We start from the raw sequence: 16,637 nt of genomic DNA on the forward strand, positions 1-16,637 counted from the left end.
CTTTTATTTTGGAGTTTTTCGTGTTTTTTTTTTTCTATGCCTGTCTCCTCTCTGCTGGGCTGGCTGCTCTCAGATTCTCTGGTGTCTGGTCTCCGTCTATCTATGGTTGGAGTTTGGATCAGCAGAATGAGTTTCCGATAAGGGCTGCCACTGCAGTTCTCCCTTCTCCTTCCCGGAGCTGACAGCCCCTCCTCCCCCGGGACTGAGCCTGGCAGGGAGGGGCGCGGGTCCCCTGGCCGCAAAAACTTACAGATTTCGCTGATCTCAGCAGTTCCACGTTTTCATGAGTGTTGTATGAAGTATGCCCAAAGTCAGATTGCTCTGTGGTGTCCAGTCCACGCAGTTCCTGGCTTTCTACCTACTTTCCTGGAGGAGTAACTAAAACATACAGCTCACCAGTCTGCCATCTTGCCCCCCCCTCTGTTTTATGTATTTTTGTATGATTTTTCTGTAAACCTATAACTTCTCTAATAAAAAAACAAACAAAAACTGCCTGCTTGCTCCTATTTCCAAGGAAAATCCTCTGGTTTTACAAACCTGTTGCTCCTATAATCTTAACAAGTATTGTTTTTACTGTTAACTCTGTGACTCTTGTGACTCTTCAAGCAAAATCTGCCTCTTCCTGCCTACCATGATGTATTTTCTTTCATTAGAGCCAGTTTCCACCATTGAATGATCCTGGGGTACACCAATCCATTCTTTAATGTACAAAATCTAACAGGATGTGACCTACCCTCCCCCTTTGCTATGCATAACATCATAAATTGACAGTTTTATTTAAAGCATAGTGCCATCTTGTGTTCCCTACTAGTGGAAATACTTTACAAGTATTTCACATTAAACTTCAATATTGTCCATTTTCTGAGGTAAAATTTTGGCAAGTTCATTGTCCATTCAGCTATCACATAACTTATTTTTTGAAATCTCAAATTATCCATGTGAGAGGAATCTTAAGATATGCACATATACTAAATCTGGAACTCGTTTTTGAAAGTTCAGGTCCTTCCGGTTAATCTTCAGGAGACTGAATAACTGGGAAGGAGAGCACCTCTTTATTCTCTGAGCTGCTTGCCTTTGCTTGCATTTTGCTATACTGCATGAGAGGATTGGAAGGGAAAAATAAAAGCAGTTAAAACTCAAATGGGTCTATTTTGGATTCTGTTGGTAGTTTAGGGGAGGACTAGGGGTATGCTGGGGTATGTAGTAGGAAATGGGTGCGAGAGGGTGCAGTGGAGAACAGATGGAACTGGAACAGGGTCACTAAGATTTCTCCCAGTTTTTAGTTAGCTGCACAAATAGACAACTGAAAAAAGACTGAAGGATGACACAACTTGGAAGACAAAATCCTCAAAGAAAAATTTAAAGCAATAGGGAGAAAAGAACCAGACATCCATAACGTCTCTTTTAAGTCTCTAAACAAGTTCCTCCATTTCTTTCACTCATTTATTTAACGTGTATTTATGTAGCCCTCTCTAGGGTACAGCAATGTGTTAGTTCTAAGAAACAACCAAAAAGCATAAAGATACGTTTCTAGGGAAGAACTCAAAAAAGAAGTGGAACTTAGATCAATGGCTAGGATCTGGAGGATGGTAGGGGAAGGGAGAAAAGGCAAAGGGTATTCTGAGTGGTGGCTGGGAAAAGCAAAGGCAGATCACCTGGAATTAGCTTGCTAAGTTCAAGGGACAATAAAGAGACTGGTCTGGGCATAGGATAGGACTTATAGTGGTATGTGTGAAAAATGAGAGTGCACAGTAGCATCTGACTACATAAAATATAGCTTTAAGTGACAAGACGAGGACCTTAGACTTCATCCTATGGGCCACTACTTTTCTTTCTTTCCTTTTTTTTTTCCCCCAAATTAAAAAAAAAAAATCATCAGACTTCAGATACACAGAATTTGATTATGAATTAATTATAACCTTTAGTTCATGACACACTCTCATCATTGCTCCACTCATGGACTACTTTTATTTAGCTTTTTATCTACAGTTTTATTGAGATGTATTTCATGCTCCATAAAATTCACCCATTTAAAGTGTACCATTCAATGATTTTTCGTCTGTTCGCAAAGCTGTGCAATCATCACCACAATTTTAGAAAATTCTCAACACCCCAAAAAGAAACCCCAGACCAATTAGCAGTCACTTCCAATTTCCCCCAACTTTCACACCAACCCCTCTGCCCTAGGCAACCACTAATTGAGTTTCTGTCTCTATGGATTTGCTATTCTGAACATTGCACATAAATTGAATCATATATGGCCTTTTGTGACTGGTTTCTTTCACTTAAAATCATGTTTTCAAGGTTCATGCAGAATGTATCAGTACTTCATTTTTTTTTACGGCTGAATTAATATTCCAATGCACAGATATACCATACTTTATTCATTCATCAGTTGTTTCCACTTTTTGGCTATTATGAATAAGACTGCTATGAACATTCATGTAAGTTTTTGTGTGGCTGTATGTTTTAATTTCTCTTGGAATATACCTAGGAGTAGAATTGTTGGGTTACATGGTATGGTCACTCAATGTTTGGCATTTTGAGGAACTGTCACACTATATTCCAGTCGTTGTAGATTGATCTTTGAGAGTGTTCTCCTTTAGAGCTATCCATACAATGAGTTTAGAATGTACATCCAGGACAAAGCTTAAGGGCCTTCCTGATCCTTTCTGCACATGTATCTTGTCTTGGGCCAGGATACATGGACCTAGGAATTCCTCCCTTTATGTGGATACAATTGGACCCACTTCCCTAGGAAACAGTTTTCTTAAGGTCCTGGGCACTTGTACTGTAGGTCCTACAGCCATCAATCCCTTATCCCAGGCACACTTCACTGCTCTCCCACAGTATTCTGTAGGAGTCCTCTGTGTGCTGCCTTCCACATGCAGAGCAAGTTCAGGGATGGTGACTCCCTCAGATCACCACCAGACAGAATGGGCCAGACACATATGCTCCCAATATGTGCATTAGGGTTACTCTGGTACCTCTGGAACCAAGACAGGGATCTGTACTTGGAGCCTGAACCGGTTTCATATCAAGCCAGTGAGAAGATGGGGGAGGACCAGTGAGGGTTCCACAATATCCTACTGTTTTTAAGTGGCTTTTTTCTTGACTGAGCAATTTCCCTGTTACTGTAGTCCTTTACCTGTTTTCAGGAGTGTTTAGAAAGATGTTTCTGCCAGTTCTGGTTGGTTGGTCAAATCTTCTCACTTGAACACCTTGATGGGGCAGAAAACCTGCCAGACTGTTTTCCAAAGTGACTGAACCATTTTACATTCTCACCAGCAAGGTAAGAGGGTTCCAATTTCTCCACATCCTTGCCAACATTTGTTATTGTCTGTCTTTTTTATTACAGCCATCCTAGTGGGTGTGAAATGGTATCTCATTGTGATTTTGATTTTCATTTCCCTGATGAGGAAATGTTGAGCATCTTTTCATGTGCTTATTGGCCATTTGTATATCTTCTTTAGAGAAATGTCTATTCAAATAATTTGCCCATTTTTAAATAGGATTGTCTTTTTATTATTGAATTATTTATATATTGTGGATACAAGTCCCCTCATATGATTTACAAATATTTTCTCCCATTGTACAGGTTGTCTTTTCATTTTTTTGATGGTATCCTTTGATATCAAAAATTTTAATTTTGATGCAGCCAATTTATTTATATTTCCTTTTATCACTCATGCTTTCGGTGGTATATCTAAAATACCACTGCCTAATCCAAGGTCATGAAGATTCGCTCTTACGATTTCTTCTAGGAGTAGGTAGTTATTTTTTTTAATAATGTGGAGAGTATCTCTGAACCTAGCATTCAAAATAAAAACTAATGTCTTGATAATTAACTACTTCTAACCATAAGCAACTCCAATCCCTCCCCTTATCTGCTCTCCAACCACTGATTTTTCAACTCTGCCTTCACATCAGAATCACCAGAGGAGTTTTAAAAATGTACTTAGAGTGGTCCCCAAGTATTATCTCAGACCTAGTGAATCTCCTGGAAATCGCTTAGACATCTGAATTTTAAAAAACAAAACAAACAAACATGATTCTTTCTGAAGAAGTTTGAGAACCAGTCTTACAGGCAATGGGATCACTGGACTTTTGGAGTAGGCAGGTGGATGGTAAAATTAATCTGAACACAAGTTTAGCTTAGATGTGTGGTGAATGCTGAAGGCCTAGGATATGGAGGGAGTAGTGAAAATGAGAAAAACAATTCAACAATATTTCGAGAGAAGAGTGGGCAGCAATTGATGACAAACAGAATACATGGGATGAAAAAGAGGGGAAAAGTAGAGAGTATGACTGAGCATCTGGCTGGGATGATGGACTTAAGAAGATGGAAGAAATTGATTTGGAAAGGAAAAAAAATATTTTCTGTACATCTTGAATTTAAGAACATGGTTAAAAATTTCAAGTGGGGTTAATTTGAGGAATTTGTGAGTTGTAATAATGAATGAATAATATTATTTGGTAAGAATAAATAGAGAAAAGGGGTGGCCAGGGATTAAGGCTTAGGAAACACCTACAGGTAGCAAGTATACAAAGAGGGTGCAGCAAGAAGGAGAGCAAATGCGTGATTACAGGAAGAAAATCAGAAAAATATCATCCTAGCAAGAAAGCTAAGAAAGGAGAAAAGCGTTTCAAAAAGGAAAAGATGGTCTGCAGTATGCACATGAGATCATCTAAGGACCACGCAACTTTTATCTGGGGAAGACTATGACAACATAATTACTCTGGGTAGAAATGGAACCAATAAATAATAATCCTAAATTATTAGGAAATTCATCCCAAGTACTTTAAAATGAAAAAGTTGGCCAAACGGTTGAGTGGCAAGAACCATGGAGGGAGCCAGGTGTCCCGGGAAGATCTAGAAGTGGTTTGTCCTTGGCTCATCTCTCTCAGTACAGTTTTTCCCATTTGGGCAGGACTGTCAATAACATGTAATAAGATAGATTTTCTTAAAGGACTCTTGTTTGAGTGCTATGCTGCAGTACCTTGTATTTATTATCTCACTGAGATGAACCTCATTCTGGTTTTGTATCTGGGAACATGAGGTTCAGAAGTTAAATATCAGGCCTAAGATTAAACTATTGATAAGAACTAGACCCAGCCCATTGTGTCAGTCTTGATGCCCTCAAAGTCCCTACCCACAATGCTTTTAGAATAATGTTTGTGTTTATACTTAAGGAAATAATGATAATGATTTTATTACACAATTACTATTTTTGTTAGAATGTCCAAATTCCTTAGCTAATACAGTCTACTGTCTTCAACCTTACTCTTAACTATTAACCCTCTGCTCGCTTATTCTATTCCCAAAGGTGCTTGAAAAATACTGTTTATTTATGAGTTTCTTAAAAAAGAAAACAAAAAACAGTGCATAAAAATGAATGGTAGGCACTGGTATCAGAAGGGAAAGGATGAGTTTTTCAATACACAGCAAAGGGACAATTGGTTATCCACATTGAAAAAAATTAAAAAGGAGTCTACTTCATACTACATCCCAAAATCAACTGCAGGTATATCATAGACCTAATGTGAAAGGTGAAACTATAAAGTTTTTATAAAATAATAGAGAGTATACCTTTATGCTCTCAGAGGCTGGAAGGATTTCTTAAATAACAAACAAAAGTCACTAATCATAAAGGGGAACGTGGTAAATTTGGTTACTTTAAAATTATACCAAAATGTCTTCATCAAAAGACATTTTAAAGAGAGTGAAATAAGAAACCACAAAAGTGAAAGATTTGTAACACATACAGCAAAGGACTTGTATGCAAACTATTAAAAAGCAAGCAAACGGCGCTTTAGCGAGCTGACCCAGAGAGAGTGGAGCTGCCAGATGTGATTGCCATATGAAGTTGAACATGGCAGAAGAAGAGGACTACACGTCTGATTCCTTCATTAATGTCCAAGAAGATATCAGACCAGGATTGCCAATGCTGAGGCAAATCCGAGAAGCCCGTCGAAAAGAAGAAAAGCAACTGGAGGCTAATTTGAAAAATAGGCAGAAGAGTTTAAAAGAAGAAGAAGAAGAAAGACGTCACACTGGGTTGAAGAATGCACTAGGCTGTGAAAACAAAGGGTTTGCTTTGCTCCAGAAGATGGGTTATAAAAGTGGTCAGGCTCTTGGCAAGAGTGGAGATGGCATTGTTGAACCGATTCCTCTCAATGTCAAAACCGGGAAAAGTGGCATTGGTCATGAAGCCTTATTAAAATGGAAAGCAGAGGAAAAATTAGAAAGCTACAGAAGAAAGATTCGTATGAAAAACCAAGCTGAAGAAAAAGCTACAGAACAATTTCGAATGAGACTTAAGACTAAGCAAGATGAAATGAAGCTAGAAGGAGATCTGAAGAGAAGCCAGTGAGCATGTCAACAATTGGATACCCAGAAGAATGTTCAGGTTCCCAGAGAGGCATGGTACTGGTTGAGGCCTGAACAAAAGAATGAAGAAGAGGAAGAGTCAGAAGAAAAAGAACAGGATGAAGATGAATATGACAGTGAAGATTTAAGGGTACTAGAAAAATTACAAATATTGACCAGTTATTTAAGGGAAGAACATCTGTATTGTATTTGGTATGGAACAGCCTATGAAGATAAAGAAGATTTAACTTCAAATTGCCCAGGACCAACTTCTGCAGCTCACGACTAAAAATATTCTCAATAAAGTAGAACCTAGAAAAATGCCAATGTTTCCTAGAGATAAGACAACTGAGTAATTAGAATTCCCTAATTTTTTGATGCCAGTAAAGAAAGAGGGCCTTTTTATATAATTATAATGTTTTGTTTTTGTATTTTAGAAGGATATAATTGTTCACTGACTTGAAAAATTAATAGGATGCTATTTCAGAATGTAAGTAGCATGGCCGTAGCCAATTATAATTTATAGCTGCATTGTGAGGCTTGTGAGATTTAAGGGCACCAACAGCTTAACTCCCTTCTTCCCCACTTCACTTTGGAACAAACTGAAAGATAAGACAGAGGAGTCAGGGGGAGATCGGAATATCAGTTTTATTAGTGATGAAGCTGAAATAGAGAGCAAGGTTGACTTGTGCTCCAATTAGACTCCTAATATTTCTCCCTGATTGGGGGGGCCCACCTTTGCATCATGAGACTGGGAAGTTCCCAAGGTTAGAGAATCCACACATGCTCAGTTTCTTTTCCCAATATCATTAATCACATAAGACACCTCTCTGTTGGGAAGAAATGAATGAGGGTCCAGAGAACTTCTTCCGATACTTCTTTCTCCCAAGAAGTCCTCTTTCCCCTAATGAGAAGTAGGGGGAAAGTATTCCCCTCAAAAACACTGATAACAGAGGTACTGTTGCATTAACACTGTTAGATTCTAACTTGTTTTAGAGGCAGAGTAATTTTCATGTTTTTGATTAAATTGTGAGTGTTCATGGAAATATAAATATTCATTGTAAGTGATATGTTGCAGGTTTGACTAAAGAAACTTAAAGAGTTAGAAGGAACCTTAAATATCATGTGATCATGTGATGCAACTACCTAATGAATTCCCAGCAGATAGTAATCCAACCTCTTCATTCCTCCAGCTTCAGAGAACTCACTGCTTTAAAACAGACAATTACATTGCTGGGTAGATTTTATATAGATATAGATATAGATATTTATTTATTTATTTATTTATTTATTTATTTATTTATTTATTATTTTTTAAATTGTTTTTTCATCTTAATCTAGAATCTGCTTCCCTATAATCTAATCAAGTAGAGCTAGGGACATACCATGTGGCATACCAATAGAGAGCTCCATCCAAGGTTGGGCATCAAAATCATGAACTTTTTTTTTAAAGTTCACATGCCCAGGTATCTCCCCTAATGACTTTTGATTCAGTTAGTCCAGAGTAATTCCTGGATATCTGTGTTTATTTTGAAGCCCCAAAAATGAGCCTGATAAGCACCTGAAGATGGGAACCAGTTATGTAGGTTAAATATAAAACATTGCTCTTCTTCAGATAAAGTTGTGCAACCTGTTGTGACTTTACCTGTACAAGTTTACAGCTTACCTTTCAGGAGCACTGAGCAAGAGCTCAACCTCTTCTTCCTTTTATTAGAAATAGTTAACACAAGAAAATAGCAAAAGCTACACTTGCACAGGTTAAGGTAATCAATAGTACAACTTGTATTAGCCCTTGACCTAATATGACCTACTTTACTTGTTCTCAAGTTTAACTTGGAGAGCTTTAAAAAAAAGATAACACAAGGGTCCCACTCCCAAGTGGTCACTGTGGCCTGGGCATCACGCCCCTTGCTTCAAAGATGCAGCAGAGATTGAGAACCGCTAACCTTGCTAACTTCTGGGCCTCAGTTCCTCATCCAGAAAATGAATTATTATTTTTATGAATGTAAAGATGTATAAATTATTGGCATTCCTGGTTGAATATTGTTTAATGTTTACTTTTTTGTTAAAAAAATAAAATTGTATTTGTAGCCAAAAAAAAAAAAAAAAAAAAAAAAAAGCAAGCAAACAAATAACTCCTATAATGAATAAGACAGGCAACACAGTAGAAAAACTGACAAAAAAAAAAAAAAAAAAAAAAACTTATTTAAGCAGGCACTTCACAAAAGAGGCCAGACAGACATGAAAAGGAGCTCACAACGAGATAGTCAATACACACTTGCCAGACTGACAAAAACTAAACAGTTTAACAAATCCAAGCACAGGTGAGGATGTGGAGCAAGGAGAACTCACACACACTGAACACCCATTTGGCATTACCGAGTAAAAGCTGAAAACAGGCATATTGTACAAGCCTGCAATTTTACTTCCAGGTTTATACTCTTAAATGGTTAAGAATATGCATAAATATTTAAGAGTACACCAGGATAAATGTTTACAAATGCTCACTGCAGCTGCTGGCAAGAGCTCCAAACTGTGAAAGCAACCCAAATATCCACCAGCGGATACAATGGAAAAATAACTTGTGGTATATTCGTATCATGGAATACTATATAGAAATAAACGGGAATAAATCACAGATACACAAAACAACATGGACAAATCTCACAAATACACTGTTAGATGAAATATACTCAATATGATTCCATTCATACACAGTTCAAGCAAAAACTAAAAAACAAGCAAAACTATATTAAAGATGGGCCCACTGCACATCATAGTCAATATAAATGGCATCCCTTGGAGGAAAACTCCTGAGGGAAGCTTACATAGGTGGTAAAACTATTTAAAACAACAAAACAAAACAAAACTACAAAGCAAAGCAAGTAAATGATTAGCACAGAATCCAGAAACTGATGCTCTCTCGAGGGAATGGTGGGTGAGCCATTTCTTGACCTAAGTGGTAATTACATGGGAGTTCATGTAATAGTGATTCATTCAAGTGCCTGTGGATATTTAAGGCACATATAGTATATAAATATTTCATAATAAATGAAGGGAAAAAAGGGCAAGGCATAGGATTATTTTTCTCCTCTACTTCTACTCCTTGCCTTTTGGGGCCATTTCGCTAGAATCTAAGCTCCACAATCATCAGGGCTCCTGAGGGCAGGAATTGTGTCGTTTTGTTCGCCACAGATTTCCTAGTGCCTAGAACACTGTGTGACAGAAGAGAAGACACTCAAATATTTTATGAATGAATCCCTGATTAACTAAGAACAGGGAGGGAGGGAGAAAAGGGGGAAAAGAGAGATACATGTGAAAAAGGAAATTAATGTATGAGAACTCAGAGCAGCTCTTAGTGAAAAGCTAAGAGGTTACAAATTGGGAGCTATTTGCTAAAACAGGGATCCCACTGAAGTTTTTGTTGCAAATGGTAAAGTATACAGTTGTAATTAAATACAATTATTTTAATGATATGTATAATCACTGTCATAGGTATAAATGATAAGCAGGTCACATCATTAAAAATATTAGTTTTGCTCTTACACTTATAAAACTATTTCTCAATAATCCAAATTAATAACAAAGATTATAGATAATTAAAAATTAATTTTTGTCTACAGTAACCCTCGCTTCCCCAGTCAAACTAGAGAGGTTAACAAAGAACAACATGAAAGAGATTTAGATATCCCTTCTTTTCCTTCAATATGTCCAACTTAAAGTATTAACAGGCTTGATTAACTATCCAATTAGAAAACATGGATAGACAGAAGAAGGAGGGGAAAAAAACAAAAAATCTGGAAAACAAAGTTAACTATATTCTTGAGAAACCTAGCAGATATAATCTTAATTCTCTTCTAACTTTTTTTAGAACATTTTTTTAAATTATTTTAATCCTTTAATTATTCAAATCCCATAGATAACAAACCAATGAATGGACAGAGCCTAACCATTTCTTTAAAGACACTCTGTATTAGTTAACTCTCTTCTTTTAGCATTCCAGAACTAGTACCATCCTAAGGAAGATGTGGGGTTCCAGACTGCCCCAGCTCATGTCAGCCTGGGAGGAAGGGAGAACATCTGTGATGGTTCTAACTGGTTGGGTCCTGGGTAACACAAGTAAACCAAACTATATCATAAGCTAAAGTTTAGTTCACAGGGCTAAGGATGAACAGCACTATAAGGCCTAGTAGTGGAGCAATATAAAGGAACAAAAACAAAAAACAGAAGAGTGATGACTTCAATGTAAGTAAAAAACAAGAACAAAATAAAACAGAAACTTAAGGCAAAGAAGAGATCAGATTCACAGTGCATAGTCACAGGGTTAAGGAAATGTACTTTGCTGTTTGGAAATGCACTAATAAATGCCAAAGTGGGGGGCAGGGGATGGCTAATACCAAACCCTATCAAGGATTACTGTGTTCTTATGACAACAGGAGGTAGAGGAAGTAGACAGTGCATTATCTACTTGATATGCAGTCATTAAAAATGATTTCATGGAGCAGCATGGGGAAAATACTTAATATAAAGGCTAAAAAGAGCATATAAAATTATATATACAATGATTGTTATTATGGAAAACATATAAGAGAAAAAAAGACTAAAGGAAAGGCACTCGAAATGATAAAGACAGTTTTAAAGGTAAAATTACAGTTTGAATATTTAAAAATCTTTTTTGTTGCTGTTTAAATTTCCTATAGTGTGCTTACATTAATCTATAATTAAAAAACTTTTATCTTAAATATAAAGACTTCAAAACATCATCTTGAATAATAAGACCTAAAACAATGAGCAGTTACCTGTTTCAGAAAATTCTCAGGTACAAAGATGCCCATAAAGATACTTTATATCCCTTAACTGTTTATTTATTGGCAATGCAAAAGATTTATGATCGACAGATTCAACATTAAAATGATGACTATTCTAAAGAGTTAGAGGAGAATAGGAGAAACAGAAGACACTGGTTAGGATGGGTACTCACAACCATACCACAGAAGCCATATGGTGGAGATGTTCTCTTTATGCAGCCTCTGGTTATTTATTTCTCCACTCCTAAGTGGCTCCTAACGTCATTTAAGTATCTTTTCCAGCCTCCAACACCCTGGTTGGTTAGCATTTGTCTTCATGCTGAAATAGCAACTTATATTCCTTTCTTTTAATACAGAACAGCAGACTCTTAATTTCAACCATATGCCTGTGTTCTAGGGATGGTTTAAATACCAGGGCTCTATTATCAATTTTCGAGACTCAAAATTTTTTGTTCTAGGCAAGATCAGGAGCCTGGGGCTAAAAGTAAGTATATCATCAACTGTGTGTGTGTGTGGTAAGGGGAAAGAAGGAAGAGCGGGTCGCACTAATTTAAAAATCAGGACAAGTGCAAAACATGAAATTTTCTTATTTGGTCCACTACTTCAGAACGATACCCTTGACTTCTTTCTTGGCTGCCCAAGAAGCAATCCAAAGCAGAGGTGAACAGATCAGGCACAGCTTTCAGCCAGTTCCAATGCTTAGTGTCAAGGCACTGCAGTACAGCAGCAATTGACAGCCAACAACTGCCCTCACCCCCACCACTGCCAAAGGTAATTTGTGCTTCATTTCTGTGCTGGTTTGGATCTGTTATGTACCCCATAAAAGGCCATGTTCTTTTAATCCAATATTGTAGGGGCAGACCTATTGTGGGTAGGACCTTTTGATTAGATTGTTTCCATGGAGATGTGACTCTGTCCATTCAAGGTGGGTCTAGATCCTTTACTGGAGTCCTTTAAGAGAGCACACAGAAGCTGAGAAAGACAGTTTGGAGAGAAGCTAAATGTCATCTACAGTTTGCCTCCAGTAGAAGCAAGGAGGACCCACAGGAGCCTAGAGAAGCTAAGAAGTAATCCAGAGTTTGCCCCTGGAATAAGCTAAGAGAGAACCTAAGACAGAAGCCCAGAAACATTTTGGAGAAAGCCACAGAAAACAGAAGCTAAAGCCAGGAGAGGACCAGCAAACTCCAGTCATGTGCCTTTCGTGTGGCAGAGGAACTCCAGATGCCATCAGCCTTTCTTCAGAGAGGTATAGTACTGTTGATGCCTTAACTGGGACATTTTCATGGCCTTACACCTGTAAATCTGTGAACTAATAAACCCCCATTGTAAAAGCCAATCCATTTCTAGATATTGCATTTCAGCAGCTTTAGCAAACTGAAACAACTTTCTTGCTGTGTAAATAAACAGAAGGAGAGGGGGGCAGAGGGAAGAAGTGAATGGGAAAATATTTATTTTTCCTAAATGAACAATCCCACCAAAAAACACTGTGACAAGATATTTCATGTTATAAAATTTGGAAGCTTCTGAAGATTCATAGCCTCAACACTGCCCTTAACAATTAGAGACAAAGATCAAGAACACAAATAATTTGGGCTCTTTGCTTAATTTCTCAATGGAGGGACAAACCAAGCTATTAAGTGATCTTGCTAGAAACGATTCAAAGAACCAAAGATCAACACCAGAATAAGAACACTATTATAGGATTCAGACTGTTATAGACTGTTAACGTGGAACATGACACAGATAAGGACCTAATTCTGCTTTTCCTATACAATATTACTGGCCTAGAAATCATGTGACCCAAAAGCTTTATTCATAATTGAAGACAAGAGTCAACCTTGTGGGTCTCAGAATTAGGGCAGTGATGAAGAATCAGTTTCAAAGTTCCCAGTAGTCAGAGTATTAGTTCACTCTTGAAAATGGGTCTTGGGAAGTCCTCAGTGTTTAGCAATCACCCCAACCCCTGGCTGAACTTCCTGAGTAGGAGCTAATAGAGAAGTGATGCCAAAAACTACTGACTCATAGCTGGAGCATATATACACAAGAGAAAATTCCTTCATGGGAAAAAAAAAATTAAGTAATCAGCTTATTTCAGGATGGGGGGTTTGGTTTAGTTTAAGAAATCAGGGGAGGTCAGAATTGAGGGGGGCAGGGTCACAGTCATGACATTAAAAGAATATATCTACTTTTTTGGAAAGGTATGTAGAAATATATTATAGCACTATTTTGTTGCAGTAGCTGCTATTATACCATATATAGGGCTGCTCCACACCAGGCCTTTCATCTTAGTTATCTCGCTACCCTCCCCAGTACCCTGGTACTATGAACATAGAGGATGATTACTATCACTGTGGAAAATTAAAGTTTTTTAAAAAATTGCTGGTCCAGCAACAGATTGGTGTTTTCAGTGAATAATTTATCTATTTTCCTCCCAAACCTTTAAAATACCTTAGCTGTTAGAATCACTAAACTCAGCTAATTTTAAATGAGCTAAACTAACCTCCTACACTCTATTATAGATAACACTACCCCAAGCCTCCACATAAAAAAAAAAAAAAACCCTCCCCAATATAGGATCTTTCCAGCAGACTCAGTATTGCATGGATATATAAAGGAAAGGGTTCTAATGATATACTTTCTGTAAGACCTACAAATAATTCACTGGAATCCTTCAAAACATTGATGTGTAATAGTATAATCATGATTCTAAATCATATCACTTAAAACAATAAAAATCCATCATTCAATCAGATAAGTTTCTAATATTGATAGGTGAATATAGTGTATAAAATTTGAGTGCTTTTTATAAACTATGATCAATCAAAGTCCCCCTAAATTCTCAACAGAAACTAAAGATACTAAACTGAACTATAGTATATGGATGCAATAACAGTATTTTCCAAATTAAAAATTAAGATATAAGGTCTAATAAGCAGAAGCTTTAAGGAGAAAAGAAGGTATGATGACCATTTAAGAAGCTCTAGGGTGTCACCTAGAAATTAAGAACAGGTAAGAAACCCTCTTAAGTTAAAACTAATAGAATTAACATAATTCAAATGAGATCAGACATCTGAAAAGTAACCCATCTAAAAGGTAATGCATAAATATGATAATAACAGAAACAGGGTACCCCCTTGGGGTGAGGAGGTATTAAAGCGTTCTCAGTCCGAGGTGAACAAGGCAGAAGCACGGTGCAATTGGGCTGTAATAGAAAAGAGGAGCTTTCCTGAAGAAGATTCTTTCATTTTTTTCCTCATCAACTTGAAAAGATCCTGTATTCTATTTGAGGTATTAAATTAAGGATGATCTGTGTGGAGCCTGAGCAAAGAGCCAAACAGCACAAATACCACGATGTTTTTTAAAAAAACCAGATGAAAAACCCTTCAAGATTTTACAATTCCTTTTGTTTTGAATCTTTGCCTATCACTAACAAACTGAGTTTTTCTCAATTTGACAGTAAGAAAGCAGATTATATAACTATTATACTCATACTCTTACGACTTTAAGAGAACAGATGAAAGTATGTTTCAGAACTTATAAAAATCAGAACCAGATTCCGGTGACTATGTGTACTCTTACTAATATTATGCCACCTAGAGAAGGCCAGCCTAAGAAATCAGTCTCACTCTTGTTGACAGCTCCTGAATTTTAAGTTTCTGTCACACTTCACACAACACAGACTTCTTCAGTGAAGGAGCACTCTGCTTGACTGATAAAGTCCCTCCCCAACATCAACTTGTGGTTGAGGAGTTTGGGACCCTGTGAGAACAACAGAGATGGGGAAACATAGTAGCAGGTTCTTATAACGCTCCACAGGCTCTACACCTACTAATAAAATAAAAGCAATACTCTAAATAATTAGAACTTAAGTTTTTTTTTTTTAATATTAAATTAGAAACTCCAGGTGAGTGAGTATTCGTCTAATTTCCTTCAACCATCCCGTTTGCTAGAAATTTTTCAAAATTGTTTTCTGCAGCTTCTATAAGACGCTGGTAAATTTATTTTTCTTTGTTCTAGATATTATTTGTGAACTAAGATGCAACTTTTGCTTTGAATCATCACTTACACAAATTTTTTTAAATGCTGTTCCCAACATGGTCCCAGAGAAAAGAACAAAGTGAAATGTGAGATGCGTTCGTAGGTCAAAAGCGCATGCCATCCAACCCTCTCTCACTTGGCTCAGATCCTTCTCCCCATAAAGAGGAAGAGCGAAGCTCAGAGACTCACTTTTCCTTTCCCACAGCTTCTTTTCTTTAACCCAAGGCCTTAAAGCAAAAGCTTCCACTTCTTTTCTGTCATCTGCTTCCCTCTCCTTTTCTATTCTCAACATCCAAGTCCCTCTTTTTCTAATTATCCCCTAAATAAGTTACTTGTAATTAATAGATACTGCACGGAAATGCTTGAGATTGAGGAGAAGTTACAGAGCAATCAATGTAGATGTTTGTGTAAGAGGAACTTGTGGTCAGGGAAGAGATTCTTTATTCTCAGTTTCTCCAACAGGATAAGTTTATACATTCTCAGGCATGATGCTGCAGTGCACCAAGAGTTACGCAAAACCACAGGCTAAAAAGAACATCTTCCTGGACATCAATTTTTTCTATATTAAATTAAGTTGAATAATTTAAATATTAAAACAAATTTAGATGTGACACAACATCTGTATACATTTGAAAGATAAAGCCTGTGAGTAAAAACGTACTTAAATGGGCCATTTCTGACTATGTAATCAATCCCCCCCACTCATCCTACCCTGTGTGAGTTCATTCCTCTCTGCTGTGAGGGAAACCACAGTGAGAAAACCTGAGAAGCAAGGCTCCTGCATTGGTAACACAGCCATTGTGAGTGAGGTCCTATAAACAGAAAAGTGTTCTTGATCCTAGTAAGCTGCAATTACTTCTCAGGATCAGTAAGACCCCACTTATAGCCTAGAACCATGATTTACAAAAATCCGCCCACTTGAACTTTTTTTTCCCCACTTGAATTTTAACTTTAGCTGATTTGATCACAAAAGAAATCAACTGTGTATCACTGAAATGCCTCTTGAATGAAGGTATCTTAATTTTTCATTTGTAAAGTTCCAGTCTTAGGAATAGGATTCAAAAGAGACAATTTTTCAATTTTTATATTCCCAAGGGTCAATCCAGACTAATTAAAGTTGTTTAGCACCTTTTAGTTGAGAGTTACACACAACCCCATGGTAAGAGGTGAGATGGGAAGATTCCTAGGCTCCATTATTGCCCTGACTTCAGGAAAGTCATATGGCTTCTCTGGGTCTCAATTCACTGACCTGTCAACCAGATAGGTATACTGAATGATTACCTAAAAAAAGAGTGTGAGGACCATGAAATTAAATTGGGGCTCTATATGGTGAATATGGCATATCTACTTTCCAGGGCCAGTCAGGGATATTTTCAATCACCACATTATGTGGAACGGTTTGCAGAAATCCAAGGTTTCCC

General features: G+C 37.2%; 1 protein-coding gene and 1 pseudogene across 8 annotated transcripts in view; one reads left to right on the forward strand and one right to left on the reverse strand.

The window, feature by feature from the left end:
• SIK3 (SIK family kinase 3) overlaps window positions 1–16,637 on the reverse strand; it is a 306,246-nt gene that overhangs the window by 63,080 nt on the left and 226,529 nt on the right. The gene's annotated exons all lie outside the window — the stretch shown is intronic.
• Window positions 5,862–6,765, forward strand: LOC119538542 (annotated as a pseudogene).

The sequence above is a fragment of the Choloepus didactylus genome, chromosome 6 (genome assembly GCF_015220235.1).
Source record: "Choloepus didactylus isolate mChoDid1 chromosome 6, mChoDid1.pri, whole genome shotgun sequence".
Classification (NCBI taxonomy): Eukaryota; Metazoa; Chordata; class Mammalia; order Pilosa; family Megalonychidae; genus Choloepus; species Choloepus didactylus.